Raw genomic sequence first — 23,430 nt, forward strand, 5'->3', positions numbered from 1 at the left:
CCCACCGGCCAGCTCTGCTCTGCTCCCTGCTGCTGCTTCAGCACCTTCTCTCCATCTGCACCGTACATTTACCCAAGCACCAAGCTTTGCTATGAGAGTAGTCCAGTAGGAAGGAGCAGAGTTTCCAAGTCCTTTCTCCCAGTACAGTGCCCCAGCAGCCAGGCTGGGTAACCTTCTTCTCTCCCACAGATGCTAAGAGCTACAACACCATGGGAAGAAAATGTAAGGTTGCAGAATTTTCTGCTTGAGGCACTCCAATAAAAAACTAGAATGAAAACTCATGGACTCTGGTCTTTGTTTCTTTAATTCAATTTAAAATGTCTTGCAAACCTGGAGATCCCACTATCCAGGGAAGCTTCTGCACTCCCTGTCTCAGTAAGCGATTGCCATACCACTGCCTCCAGCCATGTTCTTGGAAACTGGACCATGCCATGAACTGCAGCATCTTGTACAGCCCAGCATACACCACCACCACTTGCTGTGGGCTTGGCAGCCTGCAGACAAGAGGGTGCTGATGCCAGAGGGTGGCAATGCATTCAGCCACACGGGTCTGACCTGCTGCCTGGCACGAGTGGGCACCTCCAGGGCCGATGGCCACAGCCCCATGTGTGCCACATCCCTCCATCCCTGCTCCCTGCTGTGGTCCTTTGCACCGCCTTTGATGCACACTGGGTCCTCTGGCTTGTTAATTTGGCAGAAGAAAGATGAAACTTCTTGCTGGGTGAGTTTGTGCTGGGTTAATGCGCTGAATTTGCCCACGGAGGTGTCCAGTGAGTGGGAGGACCAGCCGCAGGAGCACACAGCTTAGCAGGGCACAGTGCTGAGAGGCAGACACCTCATTTTGGCAGCAGGGAACTGCTAGATAAGCTCAGCCTGTCTTTTGGATTGCACACTGCAACAGCCTGTTCCCCAATGCCTTTACATTTGAAAAGTAGATATTTGTGGGCCCCAATGACCTCATCCCCAGCCTTCTGTTAGTAACAATACTCAGTTGCACAAAGGTAGAAGTAGGTCTCCACGGTGGAAGCACAGATTGGAGATTTAGGATGAGTGTTAAAAACTTCAGCTGTGCCTGCTGAAGTCCCTAACTTAAATTTCTGGCCTTTCTGATGCTTCTCTGACTGCATGAAAGAAAGGCTTTTCAGCTAATGAAAATAAATGTCCCAGCTTTTTAAGATAAATTGCTCATTCTAGACAGTGCTGTTATGCTACCTCAACAGGTTTAAGTAGTCAAGCTAATTGTGACATTTCATACCAGAAAGTTACCAGCTATATTTTGCTATCCATTAGTGTCAGGGAGCTTGTATAGGTCAGGAAATGCGTATAGCCAACAGCCTACTCACTTGGAAAGGCATCCATAGATAACAGAAATTTAATGGCATGGATCTTTCCAGTCTTTCCAAAGAGGCTGAGCTTAAGTGATTATTTTTGATGCAGAGTCCCTGTAGTTAGGTGTCTGGTGGTAACGCTGGCTGCATTGGGTTCCTCTGCCGTACAACAGTGCCATTTGTAATTAATTGAGCTTCAGCCTCCCTGTCTTTTTTTTGTCTTAGCTTTGGGGGATGGTGCCAATTAATGGTTAAAAGAATCCTCTTTCCGTTAAATTAAAGAGCATTTTAAAAAAGAAATGCCACCCTTTGATAGCAGTTTAGCAGCCGGAAGGACAGTCTATCAGCCAGCCAGAGAGGGAACAGCAGAAATGAATATACATGTGTATCCATATGTAGTGTTTGGTTTTCTTGAGCAATTGCCATTTTATCCTGGAGTAACCCTTGAATCATTTGTGGAAGGGTGTCAGATAATGCTTTCTTCAAACCCAAGCCAGCTTTATGTGCAGTCAGGGAGAACCATATGGTGCCTCATGTGCGAGGCTGATATTTGCTGGGTTATGAAAATAGCTCTACAGACTGTCTCGCTGACTCGTGGCATGAACCCCAAGGTGCACTTGGCAGCTGCCCTTTCTGCCTGAGAGATGCATGGATCAAGAGCCGCATTGTGTAGGTTGGAAGGCAGAACTTTTTCTTAATTATTCAGAAAAACTGCCCGTCTTCAGGTAAGGGACTTTTTAATTTTCTCCATTCATACAAACCACTTTCATCAGATAAGAAAATATGGTGGGTTTTTAAATTTTTTTATCTTCTGGTTATGCATTGCATGAATTCAGTACAACTCCTATCCTTATTGGAGGCATACAGCCTTTTCTTATCCAATTCTCTTTTACTATAGTGACGAATTGCTAGAACTTAACGATGAGTTTTGAGACTGGGTAACTGGGCTGAGACTCATCCAAATGCCATATTTCTGTCTGGACAGGACTGCCAACATTTCAGCACAAAGTCTCATGCATGTACACTTTAAAATTCACTTTTTGAGTGTTTGAATTTCTTTTACAGTGAGTTTTTTTCACCTATGTTCAAGGCCAATCGTGCTGGAAACACTTTCATAAACCCCACTTTTGAGAGGTTTGGGATGTTCTCTGCGCCTTCTATATTTTGAATAACTCTCTCCTTGTAGAGCATGATTAGAGCGGATGCAGCCCTCCACATCCAAGGGCTCAATAGCCTTTTATAAATAGCACTTGTCCAGGGAAATTTTATATGCAGGTTGAGAGCTACCCTGAGCCTGAGAGAGTTCAAGTCTAGACCTCTTGCGGCTCAGGAGGGTGCCCTAACTGCAGGCTATGGGCTTCTCTGCCCAAAGGACATCCTTTACCTCTCTACTGAAGATGTGCCATGCTGTAGAGGAGAAGTTGTGAATCCAAGGGTCACTGAGCAAATAAGAGCTTTATTTGCTGTTTAACCCTGTGATTAGGGCCCTCATTTGGAAAGGGTAGATCTTATTTCCCATCTGTTCTCCTAGGGCTGCTTTGGTACCCATTCCTAGGACCAGCAACATGAGTGTTAAAATACAGTCACCCCTGTTTTATTCAGCAGGTTGGTGCTGGGAATGTGGCATGCCCTGAACATGTATGTAGACGAGCCTTTCATGAAAGACAGGCAGAGGCACGATTGCTTGACATAACTAGTAGGAAGGCAAATCTGAACGTGTATATGGGCACAGCAGAGTGGGTACACTCTGGGGAACCTTGTCTAAAAGCTGTGATTAAACTCCTAACTCTGTATCAGCTTGTTCATCTCTATCTTTTTTTTCCCCCTCTTCACATTCCTGGGCAAAAGTGTGGAAGGAATAGTCAGAAGTAATAAGTTACAGAGAATTAGACAAGGAAAATATGGAGTTTATTTTAGCTATGTAGTTGACAAGATAGAAAGAAACTGGGGAGACCAACAGTAGAAGTTAGATTACTGTGAGAAATAAGTATATTAACTGCTTTGTATGGGGGATCACATAAGATTATTATTTTCCCCCAAATGATGTATCAAAATACTGTAATATACTCATAATTTGTCAGCAGTTGTGAAGTCCAGGCTCCCCAGGCAACTTTTCAAATTCTGCATAATCTTCCATGTCTATGGGAAATACAATGAAATATACCCTGTTCTTAATTGATTCCTTTTGCACCACATTTTTCACACAGGCTTGGCTGTTGGCCTTTCTTTGCTAAGTGAGGGTTTCAACAAGTGGAGAAGATGGATGGCCAAACCAATCAACTACAGAATATGAAAAAGGTCAAAACACTCAGCTAGCACATTGCGGACTGCTTCCAGATAAACCAAGCATAATGAATCGAATAACTTTCTCTTTGAACAAACAAAATAAGGAAACTAGAAAGGAGTTCAATCTGATAAATGTTTTCTTTATGACCTGAAGTGCTGCATGCATAGCCCTGTGGCATATGAAACAGGATAAAAGTGCTTTCCTGCCCTATCCTGTTAAAGAGAGCAAAACCAAGTAGTTTTCATCTGTGATGCTGAATAGATTTGTGTAAACATCTAAAGTAGATTAAAACTGATGTATGCACTCAGAAAATATTGTTATCCTTTGTGTATGGCTACAGCTTTCTTCTTCATAAGGGGTTTGAAGGAGGGGCTTGTAAACACATGACCCCTCTAATGTACCCTGGAGTCCTGGGCAATGGACATAGCAAAGCTGAATGAGAACAGGAGTCCTCGTGGTCTCTCTTCATGGTCTCCAATGCCAACAGGTCTACACTGTAATAACTGAATTAAATTTAATGTTTTGGTGGGTAGTGCTGGGGGATTCCTGTTCACAGCATGGCAGTAGCAGCAGGGCTGTGGGAACTTCACTGGTGTTGGCAGAGCACCAATGAGGACACTGTGTGCTGCGAGGTGAAACAGCAGAGGTGCTGGCACCCTAGGGTGCAGAGCTTGCCTTCTCACCTGTACAAACTCAATGCCCCTAGGAAGGCAAAACTGTTCAGAATGCTCAGAGGAAGTATTTGGTTTCCTAATCCTCCCAAATCAGTATGTGTGCTAATTTTAAATGGGTCTCCATTACTTTCAGACTTATCTTTAGTTGCTGCTTGACTGCACTTGGCAGAAGACAAATAAATATAAGCCGTTATTATTATACTATCTTGAATACCAAGCATGTTTTCATTCCATTTAGCTAATAGCAGTAGAATATAAACTGGTGGTTTATTTCCTCTTTTCTTTCTTTTTTTTTTTTTTTTTCCAAAATAAAGGAGAGTGATAGGCTGAGCCCTCATGGAGAGGAAGCTATGGTGCCTCTAGAGGGTACAGCTGTACAGTCACCTATGAGGTGAAGACTATAATCCTGCTCTGAAAGGAATGAGTGCTGACAGTTGTGGATTTTATTTCCATTTTCATCACAGATTGATTGTGTGAATATGAAAGAAAGAAAAACCCAGGTATTGCAGTGAAACTTCTCTATAAGGGGCTGTGAAGGGGCTTCACCTCAACCCTCCTAACTCCCACTCAAGATAATGTAAAGGCTGACTTTGTTTTGTTAACTTTTAGGAAGGACCTGTGCCCAGTGATATTAACTTTCTGAGAAACACAAATGTCCAGCTTTTGGAGAAGAGATACTTTGGTCTGCATCTGGTACAACAGTCACTGTCTCTGCTTTGTGAAAACTGACTAACCAAGAGAAAATGAGATAGAAGATTTAGACGAAGCATTGCTTCTTGCACTTATTGTCAGTTTGCAACAGCCCCCACTCATTTCAGGAGCTCTGTAAATCTCACTAGGTTCCCAGTGATGGCCAGAGGCATCAAAACATCTTTCCAAGTCTGAGCTCTGGCATTTAAAACTCCTGCTGGAAATGTGTGCTGTTGGAAGGAGAAAGGAGGGGGGAAAAACAGCAGGAAACAAGCCTCCCTTATCATGTGGAGATGTAGGCAGGTGGAGTGAAACTCCAACCAAAATTTTAATTGCAGATGTATAGTGGAGGCAATGGACCTGCAATGCTCTGCCCCATTAAGAATCCAAGCCCTAACACTGAGGTGATCTGACTCACTGGAGGGTGAGAAATGTAATGTGCTGTACTGCTTGCCACAAATAGCATTCAATTTCAAAACAGCAAGTATAGCAGGGTTGTTCCAAGCTGTTCCAAGCAGATAAGATTTAGAAACTGCATGCTAGTTTTACACTGGTGACTAATGAACAAATGGAGGTGCAGAGCAGAGGTGTCTTTAGTTAGGTAATCTCATTGGGTAAATGAGATCTGGACTGTGTTTTCTAGCAAATTTAGGCTTAGAATAAATTATACTAATTTGAAAAGTCACAGGCCCTGTTGGAATGTCACTTTGCATCTCAGATAAATAAAAAATGCATGTGGAGTTAATTCACTAGTACCCAGATGCCTCCCTGAGGTGTGTGACCCCCCTGACTTGCACAGTCATCTGGATATGAGCTGTTCAACACTGATGTGTCCCCATCCTGCAGCCATTCACTTGTTAGGGATCTCCAGATGGGTGCACCAACTGGGAGTCATGAAAGCAGCACCCCTTAAAAACAGACTGCACATCGCTCCCTCTTTTCTTCCCTTAACACTGATACCTGAATTTACTGAAGTTTACACATTGATCTCTTTCTTAGCTATTTCTGTGTTATCACTCTGGGAATATTTTATGAGCTCTTCTACTGACCGAGCTGTAAATGCCGAGAGCTATTAAACACACACACACACACACACACACACACACATACACCCCCCAACAACCAAACTAAGAAAAACTTTCATGCGTTTTGACATCATACCTCCACCTGACAACTGATTTATCTTCTCATTTAGGGCCACTGGACAACGACATATTTCTGTTTACCTGAATGAAGCCAGTCTTCATTCACATTACTTTGTATGAGGGGAGAATTAGACTTCTGGCTTTTAGCAACTCTGTGACCTCCTAGAGTGCACTGTGCCGTATAAACCTGCTCATTCTCTCAGTATTGATGCAAGCTGAATCTTGAGTAGTTACATTCACATCTTGGCAATTGAACTGAGTATTATGTGGATATAAATGCATTCAGCCATAACACAGGAAAATCCCAAATTCCATCATCAAAGGATACTTCTATTTTTAATGCCATAAAGTCATAATGCCTCCCTGCCAGCAAATAAACTTCTTAGTGGTTCACTGCAGATTAAGGATTTTGTTTGATTCCTGGTTCAGATACTTGTGTTGGAAACATCCTTGGTACTTATTAGAACCTGATGAATATTAAATCTTAAAACACTTTGGTCAAAGAAAGGACTTAAAGATATCACCAGGAGAAAGTCTCAGCTGCTTGTCACATGAGAGGATTAAAGATCACAATTTGTCAAGGGTGTGACAACTGTATTCCCTAGAGCACATTTACTCTTACACAGCTATTACATGGATTAATTTTTTTTGTCTTCAAAATGCAACAATCTGTTATGCAATAAATATCCACATGTACAGGACCATACGAAGACTTGCACTCGCAGGTGAGGCAAGAGGATTTTCTTCCCCCTTCAAATTTCTCCAAGATGAATGATTCCTTTTTTCCTAACCCCTATGTTGTACCTGTGAGGACATGAATGCCAAATAGCACTTCCCGGTTCAGCTGCTGCAGCTAGCAGCTCAATCCTACCAGAGCTGTGTCTAGACAAAGCCAAAAGCAAGAAAACCAATGTTCTGGAGAATTGCTAAAATGTGAAATAGTTGCCTAGAATTGTAACTTCAGAGGGATTAAAAATGAGTCTATCACAGACACCAGTGAGCAACCCTATAGAAATATAATCTTTCTTCCAAAAAGAACCTGTTTTCTGTTGAACACTTAAACTGCCAAGGCTTGCAGACCACTTCGCAGTTTCTCCTCCACTTTTACTCTTGACTCCCACCTCCAATCCGGAAAGCTCAGTAAGCAAATTAAACGGGTTCAACTCCTTCCTTTTAAGACTCTTGTTGGACTTCACGTACCTTTCTCACCGACAAAGCTTTAACTGCATCTTCCTCCTTAAGCCTCCTTCCCTATAAGAGCCAAACCGCCAGCTAGTGCTTTAACTTTATGTTGTGAACAAGGAAAATATTCTGGTAGTCTCAGAGGGCATAAAACATTAACAGCTCAGAAGAAATATTTCATTTTAGTTATTGCTGCTTTAAAATTACTGTGATTAATATTATTTACTACTTCACCAATGGCTATTTAGTCCCTAGTCACATTCCTATGAGGCAGGTAAATAAATGGAAGTGAGGAAGACTCAATCCAGAGCACGGTATGACTCAGTGGCAGAGTCCAGGTTCATAATTCCTGCAAGTCTTCTCCACAGACTATTAGAAAACATGGGGTTTTTTTCCCATGAGATGGGGCAACATCCCTTGCCTCCCCAAGACAGACTCATCAGGAGGAGAAAACACCATCTCATGCTTTCCAAAACAGGAGCAGAAAGAGATCAACTGAGAGAATGGGGGCAACACTCTCTGGATCATCTTAAAAAGTTCCCACAAAAATGCAGGTACAAGTTTTCAGAGGTGTCAGTACCTAAAAGGGTATGCCTAATACCTGATCACTAAGTGAAAAGTAAAATTACAGAAAACATTTAGGTACATTTAAGTGACATGATAGGATGATATTTGTACTTTCACTGTTGCCCACCTGCAAAAAAGTTTACCAGCAGATCCACAGAGCAAAATAAAAATACTCTGATAGCTATACTTTGGGGTAAAATCTTGTAAAAATCATATACTGAAGTTTTCACAGTACCATATGATTCTGTAACAGTGTTCTATATCCCAGTAATTACCATTTAGTACTGGAATGAAACTCCATTAGAAAAAGAAAAAAAAAATTGGTTTTCCTTAAATCCTTTCTCCCATCATTGACAGCAGTATTTTATCTATATTGCTTGAGTGCACAGGACTCTGTTTTTAACTCTCAGTTTAAAATATGAAATACTTAATATTTCAGTGTCATGTAAATTAGATCATTCAAATGAGCCAGATCTTTTATAGCTATTTCACAAGTGTCATTTTGACATTGACTTGTTTTGTCACAGAAGATTTATTTCTTCTTTTAGGGGCATCAAACACCTTTGAAAATTTCAGACTAATGATTCCATCTTCACTCACATTAGTTTTGCAAGAAAATATGGCTGACAAAACCAAAGTTACTTAATAACACTATAATAAATCTTATGTCACTTTAGCATCAGCAGGTCAGTTAGATGCATTTCCAAAAGTGCCGAGTGATTTGGGGCATAGTGTGAGGTGGGCTTTTCAGGACCCTCATTTTTAAACAAAAGTTTGTTATGGTACTAATGTGGAAACCCGGAGACTGAAATTTCCAAAATCACAATAATGTTCTAGAATTTGGCTTTTTATTTGCTTGCTTTTACCTACTCTGCAGAGAAAAATCATATTTGCAAAAGGGGACCTTATCTGTTCATTCATAAATGCACAGCACATGTATAAACCGTAACTGATTGAAATAAATTCCTTGCAAAAAGGAGGAATTTGACACAGACACAGGCAACTCTCCTGTACGAACAGAACAACCTTCCACATGCTCCACTGTCTTAAAGAGCAAAGCAGAACAGAGCCATCCCCAGTAAGTGGGGCTTTGCCTTTGAAAATCATGCCTCTGTTACTCAAAGCTTGTCCAAAGATAGGATCATTGCCCTGAGTGCCTTTTGAAAATGTCCAAGTCACACGTTTGGAGTTGTGCTCAGCCACGATCCTCAGCTTGGGTGTCCCAACCACCCTGTGAGAGTGCACCCTGTGAGAGAGCTCTGCACCTGACATTGCACTAGCAGAGGAAGCCCAGGAGAAAGCCCCTGGTCCTGTCCCCAGAGCCTCAGACCAGAGACTAGTGCCTCTAAAAATACTGGGAGCCTTCCGTCCAATTTGGGGACGGGGGTCCTTTGGGAGCTCTGAACACTTTACGTATTTGACGCTCTTGCTTCTTCCTCTGAGACAGATGCTGCTCCTCCCAAATCCCACACTGAGAGGACTACATGCCAGAAGAAGCATGATTTTTTCCTCTTCTTCATGTCTTTACCAAGAAAGAGACAACTTAGCATATCATGTTTTCCAAAGATGATATAACGTTACCTTGGGGAGGCTATGTCCCCGGTCCTGTTAGGACGCCGTCATACCACTTCAGTCCGGAGCACACGCTTGCTCCATGGTATACATTGAACTCCTTCCAGCAGGACTTTTACAGCAGGCTCACAGTTGCTTTAAATTAGAAAAATTGGCAAGTGGCCAAGGAAAGGAGTGGAAGCTTATTTAGCTGAGACAGACAGTTACAAAACTCAATACAAGAGCATCAAGCTTCAAATAAGTTTTCACGAAGTGCATTATTTGTCATCGCTGCATTTAAATTTGTTTCAGAGGATTTTGAATCACCAACAATTACCTGTTGGCTTGAATTTACAACTCTTATACTACCCAAAAGGAGCATGTTGCTTTCCCTGAAAAATCCGATGCCATCTACTCGAGCGTGAAGGTAAGTTGTAACCGATTCTACTTTCCTATTCTGATTTCCCTGAAATGCATTAGAAGAAGGAAACACAATAGAGCGACCTTTCAGAGCAATGCGGATTTTTGCTGGGATACGTGTGATTCCATTAGAAAATGACTGTGGTAGGGCTTCCAGTGAAATCTGTTTATGTGTTTTGTCTTGTAAAAGAAGAGTAATAAACTTGGGGACATTTATGCATATAACATTCCTGTCAGAAAGTTACCAGACAGGTTTTTTTAAAAATCAAGGACACAATTTTCTGGAAAAAGAATGGGTTTATATGTCTACCTTTCACAGGGTTTTGGGTGATTAAATTGTCTAAAATCTTTTGAAATATTTTTCTCTATTTAGCTTTAATCTTACATTCCATCAACCCGAAACAGAGATTATTGGTTTTTTCCCTTGTGAATGATTCCAACATCATTTCCAAACCTTCACTTTAACCTTTGTTGCTATGGTTTCATAGAAACTTGTTTTGAAAAAAAAAATATCTGTAAATACCAAATAAATCATTTTGCTTTAGAGTTGTGATCTTGCAAAGTTAAGCTCCTGCTTTTAACTTATTAAACTCTAACAAATATATCCATTTGTTATTTTGTTGGGGTGTTTCTTCTGTTTGGCTGGGTTTTTTCAAGGTCATTTTACTTTTTGTGCTTCCACTGCTACCAGCAGTGTACTTTGTACCTATGTGCAGACTGAGGGGAGAATATAATGTTGTTAAATATAAATTAAATGCTGAGCATAAGTGATTAAACAAAACCTTGGTCTGAGTAGGTGAGAATGTAAGTGGATTAGTGGTTTCCTGCTCCCTTTTTTCCCCTGAGTCTCTGGTTACCATTATCCAGGCAAGGGTGAGGCAAGGCTTGCCTGCATGCCAGCTGCCCAAAACCTGATACTCACAATGGTGGCTAATTACTCTATCCCACTCACTTTCAAGGAAATGATGAAGATTTCAGGCTGAAGTTTTAGGAAAATATGGGTGTGAGTGCAGCATTACCCACAGCCCTTGTTGCTGTGCAAGCCATGGAAATCTGTTGAGAGCAACCTGCTTCAGAAATCACACAATTACATTGTACAGCATGCTGCATTAGAGAGGCAGAAAATCCCTTCTTTCTATAGTTCCTACCTCCTGTTTTGCCTGACCTGGGACAACTTCACCTGTGCTACTGGAGCAGATTTTCCCCGGTAGGAAGGAAGGCAAGGCTGTCAGTCCCCCAATTTTGTGTCCCCATGGGCCACGCTTTGCCTAAGAAATGCGTTTACAGTAGAGAAATACGGAGCAGAGAGGGCAGGGGAAAGGGTGCAGAAAAGCAAAACTGAAAGTGGAGGAGCTGATATGCCTGCCCACTGCCACGGAGGAAATCCTGATAACCTGTTTCCCTCTGAAGCTGCCCCCAGGTTAAGCTTTGTGATGAGTGGGAAGGCCACCATCACCATCCTTGCTGAGCTCTGGAGAGATAGAGCTAGGCACATCTCCACCAGGTGTTACCTGGGTGAGAACTACATGGTGTGGGGACTGGGAAGCGTATTCCTCTCTCTTAGTGGTTGCCTGTTCCTTGTCCTTCCTCCACAATACCCCACTGATCTGATGGGCAATTGAGAGTAAAGGTGGTGAAGTCTGGTCCAGCTCCATATTGCTTAATGACACAGGAGACAGGATGGTTTCTGAAACTGAGTATCTCAGCCACAGGAACTGCTTCTGGCTCAGCCGCAATAGCAGGGACTGATGCAGATAAAGACCATGGTGTTGATATTATTTCATTTTCTCTGTCACCTCCACACTCCACCATTGCACTTATCTATGGTTCAGTCAGTGGCAAAGTGAGAAGGTAGATGGAAATCCACATATGAGCAGTGTCCTGAGGGCTGGGCTTGAGTGCCTGAAGGAGAAGATCCTCTGTCCCACTGTGATAGAACTGACATATCCTTTATTCTCCATCCATTCACGGGTCTGTCCCATGTACTGGTAAACCTAATTTCCATAGTACTTAAATAGATGCTGCTGCAACATTCCACATACTGTCATTGCATGATCAAATAACATCCATGTTAACAAAGAGACACATTGCAGATGATAAAATGACAATTTAGATTGACCAGAAATACTTAACCTCACAGGGGAGTGAAAATCCTAAGGCTGCAAACTTTTATACATGTAAATAAAAAAAACTCAAAGTTTCTGATTCCTAGAGGTTGCTTGTCACAGAGACAAGACAGGTAAAACTTCATTTTATCTGCTGAAGTGGATTCTTTGTTAGTCAAGAGGGCAGCAAAGCAATTATGTGATTGCCTTGGCAGAGAAATCTAGGGGCTTTGCAGACTCATCTTCGTGATCATACTCAGAAAATAAATGCTGCAAGTGAGATAATTACTGGCCAGATTTACATTCTAGTTACAGGCATCAGGCTGCAGCTGTCAGCAAAAGATATAGATTTCTGCTCACAGACTCTCTAAAGTAAGAGGTGCAGATCAGTAGGGTATTTTCTCTGTTGGGCTGAAGAAGAAATCCAGATTACTCCAATTTTTCAACGCTGAAATAAATTGTTCAGGTTCTCCAAAAATTAGGATTTAATTTTCATTTTGAGAAAGCAGTGTGAATTTGTTCCTGATTGTCTAGCCTCAAGCCTCACCTGATGTTGGACGCAGATGGGAAAGCTCAAAGCAATGAAGGCAGAACTGCAGAGGACCTGACTCAAGCCTTCAAAGATATTTTACGGTTTCGCTAAACCTTGGAATGGGAGCAGGACAGGACCATATGTTTACACAGTCTACACATTTCTGTGAAGTGTAGCTCTGGGAAGGGCAGAACTGTTTAGTATAAAACCAGTTCTTATCACAGAGGATAATGGGGACCATTTTAAAAATGCATTATGAGAAAAAGGTCCTGGCAGCGAGAGGTATACAGTTATAAAATAATCCAGAGGGAAAGAGGGGAAAAGTCTCACTGGCTGGGATGTTTCACATAGTCTGGGCAAACCTAGAAGAAATCTGTGGGGAGCAATCTTTCCTAGGCTGAGAGATGTGAGAGTCCATATGTTGCGCTGGCTTAAATATATTGGCTCATCTTCAGTCTATCTACTGGATTTGTCTTCCTCATCTGTGTGAGTATCGTGTCTCTCAGACCTGAATGGGGTGCAGCCTACAGAAGTGGAGGCCAAATCTCAGACAAGATTTAATGGATACAGTTGACTGTGTTTGGATGCCATCAGGCCACCCACCCTATTTTAAGATTACACTGCTTCCTCCCCCTTTGGAGAGACCCCAAACCCAAAATCAGACATCCTGCAACAAACAGGAACATCTGGCATGAGTCTGAGGTTAAAGCTGGGGAAGGAAGGGAAATGTTCAGTAAGAGAATGGGTTTTTTTTCGGATGTATTAATTCGTGTGCTCTGTTTTATTTCTCTCCCTTTTTGCTACATTCTTTCAATAAAGACATTTTTCTTTCAGGAAAAAATGAGAGTGGAGTGGATATTAATAATGGAGGCGGGACCTGAAATGTAGTTTAAAAAATGTGCAATAAAAACAGGGAGTGATAATGCTATAAAAACAAGGAGGGCTTGAAGGGCAGAGCTGAAGAGGTGAGTGAGCCTGCTCACTCCACCTCTTTCTGTTGGCCCAATGGGCCTCGTGGCTGGGTCCACGCCAGTGTGGGAGTCCCACCACTGCAGCACAGGGGGATCTGATCTGTGAGCTGCTGAAGGAGGAACCTCCCTTTTTTTCTTAGGAACCTCCCTTTTTTTTCTTACCCTTTGGAAAAAAAAGAAGTCTGAATTTTTTCTGGATTTGTCCAGGAAAACTCTCCCTTTTCTTGGAGGGAGACATTCCCCATGTTGGAACACGCATCTGCTATTCTCACTAGCAGTTACAACTCAGGACCAAAAGTCTTTTCCCTTTTCAGCAGTCTATAAAAACTTGATGTTACGCCAGCCTCGATAGCCCTGAACAGCGCCGGTCTGCTGCGTTTCAATGCACCTGGGGATTGATCCCACCTCCCCAACACACCCCAGACTGCTGTTTCCAATCCTTTTTCACTGTCATTAAACAGTGGAAGTGGATCTTTTGGGACTTAGCAGAGAAATACCTAGGTTACTCTATGCATCCATTGCTTATTCTAGACATCATGTTGGTATTATTTTTTACAGAGCAATTGGCTCCTTTGAGTCTTTATGAGCTCCAACTCTGCATGGATGTACTCCGAAAATTATCTTCCAGAGCCTGTCCTTTTTTGGTCCCAAAACCCAAGAACAGGCCTTAATCATAGCCCTGTATTAGCAGCCCTCCCAGTCCCACACATATTTTCAACTTCTCTTCAGTTCCACTACTCTTTTTCTCCTGCAAATTACCAATATGGTATCCTCCTTCTCATAGCCTTTCCATTTTCCTGGCACGTCTGTGTGTTTACCCACAGGGTCCCCCTTTACTACCCCTCATAGGGGGCTTCTAGGGGGGCCCTGCTGGCAGCTGTTCCTCCCAGAAGTGATGGCAGTCAATGGGCCATACTGTAACCCCTGCTCAGATAATGTGGGAAGGCACTCTCCATCTTCCTGAGACCTGATTTCCCAGTGGTTGGAGGAAGACCAAGGCTGCTTTGGCCTCTCTTGAGTTACTGTTTCTGTTATTCAGTGCAGACATTCCTGTTAGAAAGTGGTGATACATGTCTGCAGACTACCTCTGAGCACCAGCTTTGAGGTGCAGCAGCAAGAAATTACTCCAGGAAGAGGTAGTGATTTTGGGGGTGGGAACAGGACGGTCTATGCTCCAGAGAAGCGGTTAGCATAAAGGTCTGGGATCTAGGTCACATCTCCCACTCCTTTCCTGGAAGAAGAGAATTTTCACTTCTCTCCCCAGCTTGGGAAAAAAAAAAAAAAAGTTCCTTTTCCTGATTCTACTTCATTATCATCAACTTCATCATGTATCCAAATGTCCCCCATGGGAATGAAAAGATCAAGTAACGCCAGCAGTCAGGCAGAAGGAAATAGCTTAGGCAGGACAAGCAGGGTCAGTGATCCTGGCTAACTGTGAAACAGGTTGTTCTGGTACCCCTCCCCTCCCTCCTGCACCCCCAGACAGAGCAGGACATCTCTGCCCAGGCCTGGTCCCCAGGTCTCAGACAGACCCTGCTGCACACCCAGTTCCACAGGTGTGCAGAGCGTATTTTTTAGTTTCTCTAGAGAAGAGGATGCATTTCAATGTATTTTAAGCTTTACAGTGAGATTACACTGCTTTACATTGGAATGGGGTTTTGGAGGCTGCATTGGAGCTTACCTTCAGCTTTTTAAGAAGAATTGAGAGTTTCCTCTTCAGGACTGCCTAGGACCACTCCCTGCACACTGACAGGCCATGCCCCTCAGTCATGATTTTGTAGCCTGCTTCAGGCAGAACTGTGATTTAAAATTTCTGTGCGTGGAATTTCTCAGACAGAAATACATGTACTTTACTCTGCATTACACCTAAACAGTGTCGCCTGCACTACCAGGAGGTGTCCAACTTGTACTGTACAGCCAGTCTGACAGCATGCACTGAACCTGCCTGGGGTTTCTTGCTGACAGATCTGATAGATTATTGGAAAGTCTTGGTTAAATGTACATAATCCTCAAACTCATCTGGAGAAAATAACCAGGCAGAAAAAGGGGGCATCTTAGGAACAGGAGCTGTTAGAAACCACCCAGCATCTAGGCTTCTCCCTTTCTGCAAACATGCTCTGTTTTTGCAGATCAGGGCTGAGAGTTTTGATTGCCAAAAGCTGAATAAAATGTATCTGACTGAAGTGTGTAAAACATCTGTTTCTGCAGCCCAATCGGGCATGTACTAAAACCCTGCAGTGAGATCCAGGCCACACTGAAGTCAAAACAATCCTCGCAGTTCCCTTCAGGGGGTGCTGTAAGGGGATGCACGGACCATGTCCATCGTGTGTGTAGCTCCATGGATGGCCAGGGTATATTTGTATTGCTGCATCTGGCAGGATTTAGACCCAGCTTTCCATTCCTGCAGATAATGGCTTGTAGCCAGGAGGGTTGTTTTCATACCTCCTGCATGAGGTGAAAGTGTGAAGTGCTGTGATGTGGTGTGTCTCTTGGCCATTTCCAACCTGCCTCAGCAATTAGGAAGTTGTATCACCTCTGCAGGGATACACTGGGGTTGTAAAACATCTCCCCTCAGTTTGCACCATTTTCTTCATCAGAAGGGGTGGCTGAGCCGCTTACTGCCATCACTGCTCATGCTTGAGCAACCTCTGTAGTGACTCTGGCAGAAGGTTTGGATTCCTTGACATTAAGACCTGATGATCCCATAGCAGAAACAGTTTCGCTTGCACAGAACTGCCAAGACACCCTTAAAAGGAAGGCTCTGCCAAGTGCACACTGCTGGAGATGCTCACCACTGCTCCAACCTCTCCAGAAACCATCCTGAGCAAGCCCAGGAGCACCCATGCACCTCCCCTGCCCCACCGAGCCCCTGTGCAGAGGGGAGAGGGCCTGATCCTTTCAGATCCCATGACCATAGGTGGGCAGGACCATGCCCTGGTACCAAATCCCCCCAGTGTCAGAGCAGCCCAGCCAGCTACTTTGCTCTATGTGCCTCCTTTCCAGTGTGTCAGCGGAAGCAGATGTTTCTAATTTATCACTAAAAACAAACAACTTAATCCCCCAAATATGCAGCAGTGGGGGGTGAGGAGGGGCCCTTCCACTTAAAGCTGATTTAGAAATTGGATAATTAAAGTTAATTTGTCCATGAATGAAGCAAACATGTGTCAGATAGTTACCAGATCTTCCTCCCTCTAATTTTTGCAAACCCTACACATCTAAAACCTTTTCAATCTGAGCCAGTGGGACACATTCCTGTTCTACTGACCAAAAGCGGCTGGCAGTGGTTCCTTTCATCAATGACTCAAATATTTATCTATTTAGGCCTTCAGAGCATTATTTATATGTAATAGATGATGCAGCCCCCCGTTGTAGGGGTGCCAAAGGCAGACCTCAGCAGCAGATCCAACACACGCCTTGTCGCTTTTGAAGACGTTATTTCCACCCCTGGCTGCCTGAGAGCGAAGTCTGGAGTGCAGTGCGATGCTCAGACAAGGCCATGCTCAAAACCCCGGGCAGGGCTGAGCCAAAAGCTTTCACAGAGACCGTATTCACCTCGCTTAACAAAGTGGCTGAAGGTGTTGATAGGAATGAGCCCAAGTCCAAACCCATTTCAGATAAGACTGAGAAAATTGTTGTGTTCACCTGTGTTGTGTCGGTGCTGGAGGCCACACCTAACCTTGGAGCATCTGTATTTCAGCATATACACATACACTGAGCCATCCAGCACACAAACAATATACGTACCACGCTGCTGCTGACACTTACTTCAGACCACCAGTTCCTACTGCTTACAGCCTGTGCTATTGTTCATTAAAAAAGGCTCTTCCCCAGGCAGCTTGGCACCTAGCCACAGCACGTCTGCCGTGCACAGGCAGCACTGAAGTAACAGCAATACAGTAGCCTTAAAAAAATCTTAATAGCTCCTGGAGACATGGCAGCAACACCAGCCCAGTTCTGCAGAAGGGCAGAAATTGGGAGCTGCCACCAGAGGTCTCTGGGTCTTGCGTGTCTGTGAGAGGTGATGAGAAAAGACAACCCCTACCAGCAGGAGGCAGGTCAGAATGCCTGGGCATCCACAAAACAGAAAGAATCTGCTGTGGGAACAGGAGGGTCCTTGTTCAGGGCCTCAGCAGCCTATGGACCCCCACCCTGGGGCACCAAGCTGGGGACAGCAGGGCTCAGTGGGGCTGTTCCCAGATGCGGTGGGTCACTGTGCAGCCGGGAACATGGTGCTCAGGGAGGCAGAGAGAGGCAGGGTTCGTTAGCACGGTGTTACTTGAACCCTGGGGGTTTATGGGTTTATTACCTAAGAGGTAAAACAGAAAGAATACTGAACTCGATCTGCAAACTGCTGTGCTAAACCCAGCCCTGTTACATAGGAAATGGGCAGGTGTACCAATTCCTTCAACTACACCTTTAAAAATAGGATTTAATTAGGTGTCCTATCCTGGTAGACTCTGCAGTGCTCCTCATTCCTCTTATGCTGGTGCCCCTGCTGCAGAAAGGGACCCAGCGACACAGGCTGTTCCCCCTGGATCTCTCACACACAAGAATAAGCCCCTGCCACCCCAGGCATGTGGGTGCATGTACTGCAGCCTTGTCATAGCATGCTGGTTTGGGAAGTTTGGGGTTTGAGGTTTAATTGGACCGAGTAGGTTGTAAGAAAATACAGAACAGCCTCATACGCAACTTTCTGCTGGAGTCACTGGAAATTAAGCCTTATGCTAGAATAGTGATAAGGCTGTGGGATGCTGTTGCGATGACCAGTGCTCCCCTCCTCAGAAGTCTCTTCTGCTGTGAGCAGCATTTCCTGGGGCCAGAGCAGTCAGGAAATCCTTCTCCTTCATTATTTCTAATAAATGGTAGGATTAGACAATGTACTGGGATTGCAAGGAACTTCTCATCAAGCCCAAATGTCAGGTAGGCTAAAGGAAAGAGTGAGAAGGAGAACAGAAGAACAGAATAATAAGAGAAGGAAAACAGGATTAGAGTCAACAGCAGCACTAAGAGCAGGAATCGAGCTGTCAGTGCTCTGCTCCAGCTACTACACTCCTGCCCCTCCCATACATGATATCCATAAAGAGATCTGGGAAAACAGTGGGTTTGAGAAGAAAACTGAAGATGACTGGAACAACACTGAGCTTGAACAGAGCTGAAGAAATTCTATTTCTGGACTGAACAAAAAACCCTTCACTTTTTTTAACTCAGTCCAGACAGGCCTGTATCACTTAAGCAGTACCGAGTTACAATGAGAGCACCAGCACCAGTTTATTCTGCAAAGCTGCAAGCTTCTTCTCAGTTTTGAAGCCTTTTCCCAAACGAAGAAACCATATGCCATTAAATTAGTTTTTACCAGTGATGCAGTTCTTCACTTCTTGCAAACTGGGCTGCACTTCAAACGGTGATATACAGTGTAGGTGGATTCTTCTCTACCTAGTTAAAGAGGTGCCCTCCCTCATTCTGTGCCCATGAGGGATGGTCAGAGATACCCTGGTGTCAGGAAGCCTTGCACATGCAGGAAGGAGACTGTCTGCAGCTGATTGTGAGAAAAGAACTTTTTTTCTTTGATGTTTTCAGTAGCTTGGTCTGAAATAGCCTCAATCTCACTCCAGGCCTGGGGAAAAAACTGATGAATTTGAAGGAGGAAAGCTGTATCAAATTTCCAGGTATATCTTGTACATGATATTTGGGGGCACTGATTTGTGTTTCTGACTGGTTTTTCCAAGGTTGTAGAGGAGAAAGGGCTGCACATTTAACTTACAGGGGATCTGATCTGTTGCAAAAAGGACCGTTTTCTTCAGCTATCAGAAGATTAAACATACTGTTTTACCATCATGTTAAAGGTACATGAGCAGCAGGTTTTTGATGGGAAAGTGACACAAGCTACTGATAGAAAGCATGCTTTCTAATTCCAAGGGAGTTTATTTTTGCCTTCCTACCTCTGATGAAGTAGCAGTAGTTGCAGCAGGTTTTGCTTTTGGCTAAGATACACCCTGCAATGGAAGAGAGAGAATGTGCTTGCCTTAAAGCATCTCCAGGCTTCATCCATTTTGCCTGATCTCTAAGAGGCAAGCAGTTTATTAAAAAATCCTTTCTGACCCTCAAATGGAAGATCATGCAGCTACTCAAGTGCAGGCTCAGGACATTTGTATCTGAGTGTGGGATTTGCTTTTGATGCATTTTAATGGTATGTGTTGTTGATGTTCCTAAATTATATAGCTCAGCGAAGCATTCAAAAACAAATGTTCAGTCCCCATGGGGTATGGTAAAAGGCCTAAGGATAAACTTTGATGTGAATATAGAGCCATGGTAGCTGTCAGGTCTTGAGTCACCTTCCAGTGGCACCCACATGACAAGAAAAGGAATATATACTCTTCTGCACATTCTGAGGCAGAACTTCAGCTGGTGTGAATTAATTATGCTGCCTTTGCAATCAGTGTATCAGTACTGTTTTATATCAGCTCAAGACCTGACCATTCAGATTTCAAGACTGAGAAGTTATACGAACAAGATATTACACGCTACAGGTTTAAAAAGGAGATTGTTTTTTACATATTAATAACACATTAGAATTAAAATAAATTACAATTTAAAAGTCAGAATTCTTCCTTTTTAATGTGCTATTTGAAGCATCAACAGTAATTTGCAGTTCCTTAGTTCCTGCGGATTGTTCACTAGTCCCTGTACTAGCCGAGACCAGGTAAATAACAGCCATTAGCATCTCACCCAAAGCGATATTGCCACAGTCCTAATCCGGCTGGTTTGGCAAATCTGAGCAGGTATGCAGCACAGTGTCCAGGGCAGAAGTTGGAAGTATAGGATGTCAACACATGGGTTGCAAAGAAGCTTAACTGTATCACTCCAGGAAGCAGAACAATTCTACCAGATCTGTGACCCATGCTATATTCTTTTTGTTTATCGTTTTCTAGCTTCATGTCATTTATATATTGGTGGGAACATGTATGAAACAGTATTGCTCACCAAACACTGAATGTGAGATCAAAGTGTGAGGACCATGTATATGAGCCACTTGTTTAACATTTTCATTTTGTTCTTGTCTTTCAAGACAAGACTGTCTTGTCTTTCAGTTCTTCCCAAGCCCTCCTTATGTATGAACTGGATTTCAAACCAAAAACTGATTCCAGATGTCTTAAGTATGTTTTTCCAGGCCTGCAATTTAAACAAGTTACAGCAATACTCACCTTCATATAGTTTTTGATCATTACAATATGAATTCTTACTGACAGCAGTGGAGATCACGGGAGCCTTTCTTGGTTTCCAAATCCAGCTTTTAATAATTTGAATCCCATTCCAGACTGTCAGAAGGGCTGTGTTTTAAGAAGAATCATTCATTTGATGATCCCTATTACAGCTGCCCACCACATGTATAGGAGCAGCATTAGCTCCTAAATTTTTAATTTTCCCCCCACTTTCAGCTTCAGCACTGGAACCCATTACATAACTGACATCTCACAAGTGCTGTTGTTACTTTGCCCCTTGCCTCAAAAAATGATCTGTAATAGCAGGGTGGTTATTAATAACTAATAGCTAACTAATAGCAGGAATACACAGAGAGCTGACAGCAGGTAGAATGTCAGCCCTGAGAGATGACCACTCAATTTCTTACTCCACACAGACTATGTGATTTCTGGCAAATATTGTCATCTTTGTGGCCTGGATCCACATCTGTAAAAGGAGATACTATTTTTTGGCTTCCATGCCAGATAAGTATAATCAAATGATTGAATGATCAAATATTGAAATAACTGAGAGTTTATAATTAGCTGGGATCAGGGTTGCAAAATCATGATCATTGAGTCATGTCCTTCTCTTGTGGGGGTAATGGAGGTCAGGTGTGCTGTATGGAGTGGAAAACCCTGTATAATAAAGTCATCATGGTTCGTACTGCAGAAACAGCTGGAAGCGGATTAGACCTGCTTTGAGCAGATGTTGAATGAGATGAACTCCAAAGGTCCCTTCCAACTGAAATTACTCCTGTTGTTCTGTTCTAATGCTGCACCTCTGCAAATACATGCTCTTGGAGCACTGAAGACCGTGGTGCACATCCCCAAGGCAGCCCTGCAGGAGACAGCTTGCCTGTATCAGGGACAGATCAGGTCATGATGGACAGGGCAGCTCAATTCCTCCACCAAAAGTGGCCCCTGAGCCTAGAAACAGTGTAAGTTCCCCTAGGTAGCACTGTACCTCTACAGAGAGAACGTTTTATTTCCAGATGGCAATCTAAAGGTAATGAAAGTTTACTATCTAGGGAAAAGTGCCCTCTAGTTCATGCCATGTCATTTTCCATTGCCACTGAATCAGTGTTTCAGTCCTTCTGCCCCAGCCTTTGCATGCAATAGTGAAAATGAGCCTTGTGGTTCCTATTGACCCTGTGTATGTTGGATCTCTCACTAAGTGTGGGCTTTCTAGAAGCCTTGTGAGCTGCCATTGGAAATAACAGCTTCTGGGATGCATTTCTGGGTTGTATATCCCTGTGATGCCCAAACTTTTTAAAGCTGTGTGTAAAATCAGACAATTTCAAAACAAAGTCTGATAAAGGTAGTTTAATGGACTGTGTCACATCAGACATGGGGACCTCCTTTCTCAGGGTCTCAGGTGTAACCACACAGCATCATGTCAGCAGGGCCAGCACTCCCAGCCTGCAGACAGCACATCCCAACCAATCTTCTGAGGGGTGTCTGAAAGATCAGTGAGAAACATTAACACTTTAATTTACATATAAGGGTTTACAACATACAATTCACCCAACAAGTCTTATACATTTCTGTCTATGTTATAGCTTCTGGGGTCCTGGCCAAGATTCCACCTTCACATACACAACTGCAACTGTAACCATGACCCTGAATTTGTGAACTGTTAACTCCTATATAAAAGTCTGTGAATACATATACGATACTCAGTAAACCAGATTATATTTTCAGAGACTAACGCTGTCTCTAGTTATGAAGCACAACTGTACATGGCCACAGTACAATGCAGTACCCCAAGGCTTGCAGGGCTTACACACCTGTATTGTGGCTGAAATGGGCTGGGGGACAGACGGCACCATCCATGCACAGGGAGCTGCGCCCTGCCCGATGGCTTGTTACTTACTCAGGGGAAAGCCAGGAGCAGAAATGGAGTCACACCTGGGGGTAATTAGCTGGCACTCAAATTAGTGGTGTGTTTCAGATGTCCGTACTGAAAACAACCAGATTGGCTTCTCAGAAGTTAGGTATATATTCTGCTTTCCTCAAAACACTTCACAAAGAAGCAGGTAATAGGTCCCAAGGAGTTTTTGAAGTTTAGCCTCTTGTAATTACAGACATAAAGCTGGATGGGATCCTGGTACACACCACTCACGGGGCGGCCGTCTGAAATCTGGGCGTGTGTGAGTAGTCCTGTGTGCCAAGCCTTGTTCCAACAAACCAGGTCACAAGGCTTCTGCATCATAAAACAAGATTAAAAAATCCCAGCTATTTTCTAAAAATAGAAAAGCTGAACTGGGAGAGAGGGAGAAAACATGCTCTTGCTGATGGCCTAGCAAAGAGGGAAGAGGTCCATCACAGCAGGTGACAACAGGCTCACCCCTGCATGGCAACCTATGGAAATAAGCCCTAGGTATGAGACTTCAGGCCACTGCGGAGAAAAAGTGTTTCGGTGTTTGAAGAACAATACTTGCACCCCCACTAGTTTTGAAGAAACAGCTTTCAAACATGAATTTTAATTTAGAAAAAAAAATGCCAGTACTTTGAAATTCAAGATAAACATATATGGTTTGATAGTGCCTCATTTTGAAAACTTTAGTAGGGAAGGGGAAACAGCAGGAAGAGCTGAAAAGAGATTTTTTATTGTAGACTTAGAGTTTCAGTATTTGACAAAGGAAGTGGATATAAATGGAAACTAAATTGAAACTGAGACTTCTCTCATTCAACACAATATATCACTGCTATTACTAGTCAGCTACAACTGGGAGAG

At 43.3% G+C, this 23,430-nt stretch overlaps 1 protein-coding gene across 1 annotated transcript in view; it reads left to right on the forward strand.

The window, feature by feature from the left end:
* The first annotated feature begins 9,626 nt into the window (after positions 1–9,626).
* C1QTNF7 (C1q and TNF related 7) overlaps positions 9,627–23,430 on the forward strand; it is a 53,676-nt gene continuing 39,872 nt past the window's right edge. The window contains exon 1 of the mRNA XM_026846847.1: positions 9,627–9,851. The gene's annotated coding sequence lies outside the window, so the exon portion shown is untranslated. The remainder of the gene's footprint in view (positions 9,852–23,430) is intronic.

The sequence above is a fragment of the Athene cunicularia genome, assembly GCF_003259725.1.
Source record: "Athene cunicularia isolate RWA chromosome 4 unlocalized genomic scaffold, athCun1 chr4_part1, whole genome shotgun sequence".
NCBI lineage: Eukaryota > Metazoa > Chordata > Aves > Strigiformes > Strigidae > Athene > Athene cunicularia.